The sequence below is a fragment of the Lycium barbarum genome, chromosome 9 (assembly GCF_019175385.1).
Source record: "Lycium barbarum isolate Lr01 chromosome 9, ASM1917538v2, whole genome shotgun sequence".
Lineage (NCBI taxonomy): Eukaryota > Viridiplantae > Streptophyta > Magnoliopsida > Solanales > Solanaceae > Lycium > Lycium barbarum.
Genome location: NC_083345.1, coordinates 123,056,546 through 123,066,079, shown reverse-complemented (window position 1 = coordinate 123,066,079; position 9,534 = coordinate 123,056,546).

The following is a 9,534-nucleotide window of genomic DNA, read 5'->3' as shown; positions in this document are numbered from 1 at the left end:
TAAAACACTAAATAACATATCAAATTGCCTGTTAACAACCAACAAAAAAGTTGATTTTCTTAAAATAATAAGACATTACTGATAAGCATCTTAATAATAATTTTCAATCACTGAAAGTTAAAAACATTTGAATTGGAATAAAAGAAATCAATTTGCATTAAGTGATAAAAATATTTGAACTGATCAAGCTACAAAAAGTTTGAATTTGAATTTGAAGTAAAAGATAAGATTGAGAGATTTTGAATTTGAATTTGAAGTGAAAAATTAGATTGAGATAAAAGATTTTGAACTTGAATGAAAAGGATATATATATTTTGAGGCGGAGGGTTCCTAATCTCACAGTTCTTTTGCTTTTGTTCTTCCTCTCTGAGAAACTCATCTACTGCCTCCTTTTTTATACCCTTTCAATCACAACATTTACTTTTACTTTTGCATTTTATGTTATGCCCGACCATAGCTGACACGTGATGGATATTATGAGAGACATATTCATTTGTTTTACTGCATATATGACATATTAGAGTGGGATTATTAGCTTTGTTTTGTTGTAATTTATGTCTTTGTGATGTTAAATGGGGTATATGCTTAATTTATCACTTTAGTTGTTCCTTTTTAATTATTTATTGTAATTCTTAATTGCACTCATGCTTATATGTCAGGTGTTATTTATGTTGATTACGGAAAGCTCACACTCAGTTTGCTCTTTTTTATAGGCTCCTAATAATAAGCTTTTTTTTTTAATTGAAGATCTCACCTTCACTGCAAGCAGAAAATTTACTCTCTCATGCAAGTTAACACACTCATTTTCTACATATAGGGATCCATAAGAATATCTTTAACATATGAAAAATTTAAGAATCAATTGGAATGAGATCCTATATGTTATTATGCACTTCTTGGAAACTAATAGTGTCAAATTTTGATTTTGAATTTAAATTGCAAGATTAAAAATTGAACTGAGCTAAACATTTTTTAATTGACATAAAAATCTGAATATGATTTGAATTAAAAGATAAAATTACTTTTGTTGTAATCAAATTTTTAATCCTAATAAGCGTAAACGTTGGACTATGGATGTTATAGGTATCATCTTCATTTTTTATCAGGTTAGGTAGCTTAGAGGTTTGGTATAATATTGTTATTTTTAGTGTCTTATATATCTAAACTTAGTTCAGAAATTAAAACATGCAAATACCATTCAACATTTTAAAGGATTTTCTAGATAATCATATCCATGTAGGATAATTGATAAGGATCATTATAGGGAATCTAAATATATCCTATTTCAAAATGCTTACTAAGTGATACGATTATCAAATTTGAGTTCAAATGAATCATCTTAACCTCTTATATATATAACACAAAATAATGTAAGATTTTCTTTCAAGATATGGGTAATTATAAATCTAGATTCATTCTAGACAAACAGTACACTGATTTTTTTCCTTTCTTGCTTCTCATTTTATTTCTTAGATAATAAGTCAAGAGCTAACTGATTTTAGTATACAAATTTCTATTATTATCATTTATTTTAATTAAAAGTTATTTCCGTTGTTTGTTTTTTGGTAACTTATTTAGTTCGATGTTACTATTTTAATTAGCAGAAAATAGAAAAAAGAAGAAGGAAGGAGGAGAGAAAAGGAATAACAAACTACAAACAAGGAAGGAGGAAGAACAATGACAACTTACCTTTGATTTTGAAACCATATTTTTATTATGAAGGTTGTGTCTCCAAAGTTAGCATAGCCCTTCAAAAATTAAAAGATATATAATTTTAATAAAATATTCTGCTAGCTAGATTATCAAAAAAATTCACAAAGGCTTTTTTCTTTTGCTTTTCAGAAGTGATATGTCATTTTAATTTCAATTCTCTTAAAATTTTGTGTTGAGACGAGTTGGTGCACTACTAAAAAACAGTGAATTCCGACCTCACGCGGTCGAAAAAGGCCAATTTTCGACCAAAATTTCGACCTTAAGGCACGGTCGCTAACAGTTAGGGTGAATTTTTTTTTCGACCTCACGCGGTCGAAACAAGTTTTCTGCCTAAATTACGAAAATAAAATTTTCGACCACGTGAGGTCGAAAAGATTATTTTTTATTTAAATATTAATAAAAAAATTCGACAAGGTTAGATATTCTTTTCTCACCTTTATTTTTTATTTTATTTATTATTACTTTTTTAAAGCTTGCTTTATACTTATTTATGCATTGCATATTTTTCTTAATCAGACTTTTAGTTTTTTTTTTTTTTCAGATCTCCAAGAAGTTGTTGGAGAAATACGTTTCTAAAAATGTTGGACACATTAATTGGTAATTGAGGTTGATCCTTGAAGTTCAATCAATAATCTTTTATTATCTCCAATGTCCTTTGTAAATTCAGCACTAAAATTACTCGTGTAAGGAGAAGGAAACAATGAAAAATAGTGTGCAGAGGTAATAATTCTCAAGCCTTTGGCAAGAAGAAATATATGTCCTCTCAAATATATATGGGGAAAAATGTGAGAACAAGCGTTGAGTAGTGAATATTATAAAAGTAAACGAAAAAATTACATCTGTAGTATATAAAGGAAAGAAACTAAGATATGAGACTAAATTGCAATAATTTAATGATGGATACATAATAAAATCATTGTACTTTTTTCACCATAAATTCATTGATTTGGTTTTCATATTGATGGTGCTTGAACTTTTATTATATTTTTCTCAAAGGAAAAGAATCAATGTTATCTAAAATTCCAAGAAAAAGAAAGAGTCATAGAGATGGTAAATTAGGTGTTTCTTGTGGGATATACTGTATATTAATGAACTCTAACAAAATTTACGTGTACAAATGTATAATATTACCCAAAATTAATTAGTACATCTGATTCCTTGGAGCTTAAATCTTTTTGTTGCTTTACCGTGTCAAAGAATATGTGACAATCATATTGGTAATTATAAGAAGATCTAATAAATTACATTACAATCATATATACGTGTGTGTAGTGGGCAATGGTATTTAGCCAAGTGGCTTATGATAAAGTTACATGATAAGTTTTGAACAAAATTAACAAGCAATGCAATAACATGGAGTGTAGTTAAATTTTAAATTGAGTGTGTTTATATTTTGAATTGGTTTGTAATAGAAACATTTTAAATTGTGTTAATTAACTTTTTATTTAATTCAAAGATTAAAATAATTCATTTTTAGTCTAAAGAGGAGATAAGATAGGAGTAAATATTTGAAAAAACTTAAATATTGATTTAAAAAAATTCAAGGAATATTAATACAGATTGGAACAGGTAAGTATTTAAAAATAATATTTATGAAAGCACATCGAAAGAAAAAGTAGTGATCTTAGTAAAAATGTAATTAAAATATTTTAAATAATTATGTATGATGTGATACTATAACAAATATGACTACTACTACAATTTGCTACGACTGAACAACGTGGCAAATTAATAATAAGTCACTTGAGAAATACTTATGTATTATTTATAATGATTTCAATTTAATACTGACCGCGCATCGCGCGGGTACGAATACTAGTATATATAAAAGGAGAGGTACAAGCAATGTGGTTAAGCCAAGTGGTAAGCTAATAATAAGCCACTTGACAATTTTAAGACAAAGTTAATGAGAATTAGGATAAAGCAAATTTAAAGATAATTTTTACAATTGAAAGATAAAGTTATTAAATTTGAATTGAAAGATAAGCACTAACAACATTAAATTCAAAATCACACTCAATTCAAATTCAAAAATTATAACTAACTTAACAAGTAAAAAGATAAACAAAAAGTGTTATATATGCTGCACATTCATGAAAATGCACGGCCATTGATATACCGTAATAGTAATAATAAAAATAATAATAATAATAATAATAATAATTAGGACAAAGCTCCTAACAATTCTTATCAAATTCCAAAAACGAAAAATAGTTTTGTGAGAAATAAAGTTTAAGCATTTGTTTCACCAAAAAAAAAAAAAAAAGTTTAAGCATTTGAATTTAAAGCAAACCATATTTATCCGCATTTTGCAAGCTTTGTGCTTTATCCTTAACACATATCACCTCAATAGGATTATACAAATACAATTGTTAAGAAAGAGTTATTTCTTAACCAAATTTCACATTTAATTAGAAGATAACAATGTGTTAGACTTATCCTTAACAATATCGTAATTATAGGATTATTCAAACTCAAAGATGTCTTTTTAAAAACAAGAGTAATCCATTAACCAAATGCCACAACTAAATTTATCGTAATTATAGGACTATTCAAACTCAAAGATATCCTTGAAAAAAAAAAGAGTAATCCATTAACCAAATGCCACATTTAATTTAAATTAAAAGATAAAATGTGGTGAAGTTTATCCGTAGTAATATCGTAATTAACTAGATATGATTTAATTTTATTGATTTTTCTTCACAGCCTTACGTACATTATTCCATTTTAGTATTCAAAATCAAATTTCAACCAAATTATTTACTTTATTTTAAAACTCTTTTAAGCTTATCCTTCAATTCTATCATTTATCTAACAGCAGATGCCATAATAGTAGTTTTCAAATTCAAATTTCACAGATAAACTCTTTATTAATAGGACTCTTTCTATTATTTCATAATGCATTATAGTTTGCCACTATAAAAATGTTACTGACCTCTACTTCAACACAACTTTCTTAGAGAAGTCTATCATATTGTGAAATTGATTTTTTTTTTTTAATGTTGTCAAGAAATTTGTTTAGTTGGTTTATTTGTTCTTAGCTTCATTATTTTATTCTTCGTTTGTCCTTACAAGTTTCTTGAAATATTTATGGTATAGGTCGCGAAGATTATATTGTTGGAGCTACATTACTTGGAAAGGGTATCTCATCCTCATTCACTTGATGTTTTCATTATGCAATAGCGAGAGTACACTCACAAGCAGTAGCCCCTTTTCCTACAGGTATACTTACTACTCTTTTTGAGTAATTTGCGTTCAAAGCATATGCAGTGGAATTGTTTTTTTTTTTTTTTTTTTTTTGCCACGGTCTAAGTAATGGAGAACCTCCTAACATAATTTCTCTTTGGAGTTACAAGAAAACAAACAAATTTATTCCATAGTATAAGTATTAGGGAATCCTTCGAAAATGACTATTGAAATCTAAAACTATTAAAATAAGAGAGAATCATTATGGAGTTCCTTTTTTGAAACAATGATATATTGATATACATGTCCTTTTTAGAAATTTACTAATTCTGTCAACCATTTAAAAACTGTTATTAATGTCTGACAATCAATGAATTAGGTTTAGGTTCCGATGCCGAGCTTGAAAAGACTTGGTTTGGCTCAGAAGTTAGATAAGTTAGAGGAACGTATATATTGTCTTTCCTTTTGCACAATAAAGCATTTTGCAGGTTTATACTGAATGGGTTTAATATATTACCACAATTGAAGGAGTTACCTTTGAAGTATTACAATAGCTATGAAGAAATACATGTAATATTGCTAATTTTACGATAATATTTACTATGAGCAATAATATAACATACAATTTGAATTGCGATAAAACTGAAAGATAACAAAAGATATTACTTTTAAGTTATGCCTCTCATTATAAGATCTAGGATAATCTGTCCGCTTAGATAGTTGTTAAGACAATTACACATACAAATAAATAATGGAATCTACAATTAATTAAAAAAGAAACGTCACATAGAAATTTATATAACTTAAATTAAACTCAAACTTTATATTGAAAATAGAAAGTATATTTAAAATGAAATACCTACATAAGTGATGCTATATGTTTTAATTTATATATTATTTTAGTAGATTTCTCTAAAATAAATCAGATGTGTAAATAATCTTGGAGTTAGAATCTATAATTGATTTGGTAGTATAGTTCATACCAGTTGAATAAGATACAATTTTATCGGTCTACTGTTTACAATTGAAACATACATTATGATCTACTTAAAAGAGGAAGAGTTCTCCTAATAAATACAAACAAAAGTATTTTGGAAAAGATTTCCAGATTTAATTTTAAGTTGGTGAATACGTATCAAAGATGTTTAGATTTAATTTTAAGTTGGTGAATACATATCATAGATTTTTTGAGTTAATTTTAAGATTTTCAGATTTATATTATACGTGCAATATAAGGAAAGAAATTATAATATTGAGACTAGAAATTATAAAAATTTAGTAATGAATACATATACTCTCTCAGTCCCATATTATTTGTTCACTTTCCCCTTTACACGCTATTTAAAAAATCACAAATAAAAATGTATTTGTACAACATCGCCCTTATCTCTCTTCAATAAATTGCACTCTAATCATTATTGGTTATTTTAAAAAATAATTAATGTTAGGGATAAAATAGGAAAAATTTAATTAATTTTATCTTGATTTTGTAAATGAACAAGTATTTTGGGACAAATAATTTTAGTAATATGGACAACTAATATGGGACAGAGGAAGTATTCATTATACTTTTCAATTTGGCTTAATTAATTTGATTTTTGCATTAATAAGCCCATCTTTGATTTCTCTATTATTTTTTTAGAAGGGAAGGGTCCAACATTATTTGAATTTTAGGAAAAGAAAGAATAAGAGTGATGATGGGAAGTTATGTGTTTTTTGTGAAAGGATTTCAACTTGGTTGCGTCCAAAAATGCATATATATTATTATCGAAATTGATTGGCATTTTTATTTTAAGCAATTTGTGCTCATCTTGTATTTAACAGTTTGAAAATGTAAACTCTAATTTTTCAATATACAAATTTATTCAATTACTAAAGAAACTTTTTTTCTTATTCAATAAAATTTATACTCTTTTTTGCTGCTTTACTATGTCAAGGAATATGTGATAACCATATTGGTTAATTATAAGGAGATCTAACAAGTTTCAATCATAATATCTGTATGGGATGTGCGTGCGAGTGTGTAACAATTTTAGTCGAATGGCTTTTACAATATCAAACGACAAGTTTTGGATAATATCCCATTTACAGGCAATGCAATTACATGGTTTGTGGTTATTTTTTGAATTGAGTGTTTTTTTTTTTAATTTTGAATTTGATTTGAATATAAACCTTTTAAATTGAATGTAGTTAATTCTTTATTTAATTAAAAGATAAAAAAAGTTTACTTTTAGTATAAAAAGGAAATAAGGTTGGAGTAATATTTTTGGAAAGTCTTAAATATTAGAATAGATTTTTCTCAAAGAATATTTTTATAGATTGAAATAGTTAAATAATTGAAAATAATATTTATATAACATAATCGCTATAAAAATAATTTCAAAAGTTTTTTTTTTTCACGTATAAGAGGAGTATAATCACTTATAAAGAAAAAATTGTGATCTGTGTAAAAATGTCAATTTCAAACTTGAAGCAATTAGATATGATACTAAAATAGGACATGACTATTACTGTAATTTATTACAACCGCGCATCGCGCGGGTACGGACACTAGTTTTGAATAAATAACAATGGGTTATGGATATTTGGTTTTGGGGATAACCTGATGCCTTTGGGGATTTTTAGTTGGAAGGGGATTATGGACTGGGTAGAAACTTTAGGAAATGGGCGAAAAAAATTTATTTGATTTATTTGGGAAATATAGTAATTTCAAATAGATTTTCATAATGATAATAAAAGTAGAGGGACAAAATATTTTGGTAAATAGTTTTATCACTTGTAATAGTGAAGTAATCATAGAAATATAACAACTATAAGAGTGACGCTAATACAAAAAATATGTTTAAATAAATATTTATAGAAAAGACAAATAGAATTAACACTGCAATCAAGCCAGAAGAAAAATAAATGCATGAGTGGCTTTTTTTCCTAGTAAAACGAAAAGATAGTAGTAGCAGTAGCAGTAGAAATAATAATAATGATGATGATGATGATAATGATGATAATAATAATAGTACTAATAATAGTACTACTACTAATAATAATGATAATAGTACTAATAAGAATAGTACTAATAATAGTAGTAATAATAAGAAAAAGAATAATAATAATAATAATAATAATAATAATAATAATAATAATAATAATAACAATAATAGTAATAGAAATAGTAATAGTAAGAATAATAGTAATAGTAATAGTAATAATAATAATGGTAATAGTAATAATAATAATAATAATAATAATAATAATAATAGAGATCATCAATAAATTTAACTATAGGTTGTGATAAAAAAATATAATTAATATTAAAATAGAAGTTTAACGATGTAAATTGGACAAAAGGATGGACAAAATTGGGCATCAACATTGTACTGTTAGAAATAAGGATATATTAGACCCCATAGGTGGATGTCAGGGGTATTTGGAGCTCAAAGGTGAATGACGGGGGTATTTGGGGGCTCAAAGGTGGATGGAGGGTATTTTTATATTAATTCTAATAGTTCGAGTGTATTTTAGGCCCTTTTCCGTATTTAAAATATTGTGTTGTATATGTATGTATGTATCTTGCATATTAATTAAAACAATTATCTATCTTCCTTATAATTTTTGTTCATTTCAAGTCTAATACGAATTCAAATAATTAGAAAGAAGTGTCTTTTCTTGGGTGGAGTCCTTATTCGGTTTCCCCCACTTTCCTAGGGGAATGAAGCTAAGAGCTTTTTTTTTTTTTGGTTGATAGCGATGATGAAATAAATTTGTGTAGTATTTGCTTGCTTTTTAAGCTATGTCTCTGCTGCTGGGAGAGAGAATAAAGACAAAATGGTTCCATAAGTGTAGGAATAGGTTTAAATATTTGATCTAATTTGGAGTTACTAGTCCCTCAAGCCTGAAATCATGTCTAATTCATGACTATCCATATTCAAGGTTAACAACAAAACCTTTGTGCGAAACTTGAAGTCTTTAAACAAAAGAAGAAATCTTAAAGAAAAATGATAGGGAATGAATATTTTAGCATTGATGTGAATGTGATACTGTTTTCACCATAGTTGTTGTATCTCATTTTCATTTTTTGCACCTCACTTGTATCAATTTCTTTGGATTATAAAATACTTCTGACGACCCGCAAAATCCGAACCAGCCCGATAAAACAGACAAAATTAAAACTGATTGAATTTATACTATAATGGTTTGGTTTGAATATCCAAAAAAAACCGATTTACTTAATTTGGCTTGATTTTGATCAAAAACCGAGTCAAATCAGACCATGAACACCGCTACATTTAGACAGCTTTCTATTTCGTAACCTAGTTTAAATAGGTTAACAGATCTAGAACTCCTACATTATATATAGAGCTTAACTAAGCGTTAGAGGAAGTATCAAAACATAGCTGGAAAAAAAATCTTTGTTTTTATTACTGTGACGAAGAGTTTCCTTGTCATTAATACCTGAATTGTGCAAATAGTGCAGGCGCATCGTCGTAGACTCCACAAGCTCCTATTCGAGCTCAATATCGAGTGGGTCCCGTATTTCAACCTGGAAGAAAATTACCCGGTCGATATTTTTATTGGTGAGTTAGAAGACTTATTTGTGTTGTCGAGTATATGTTGTTTCCTTTTTACAGTGACCAAATT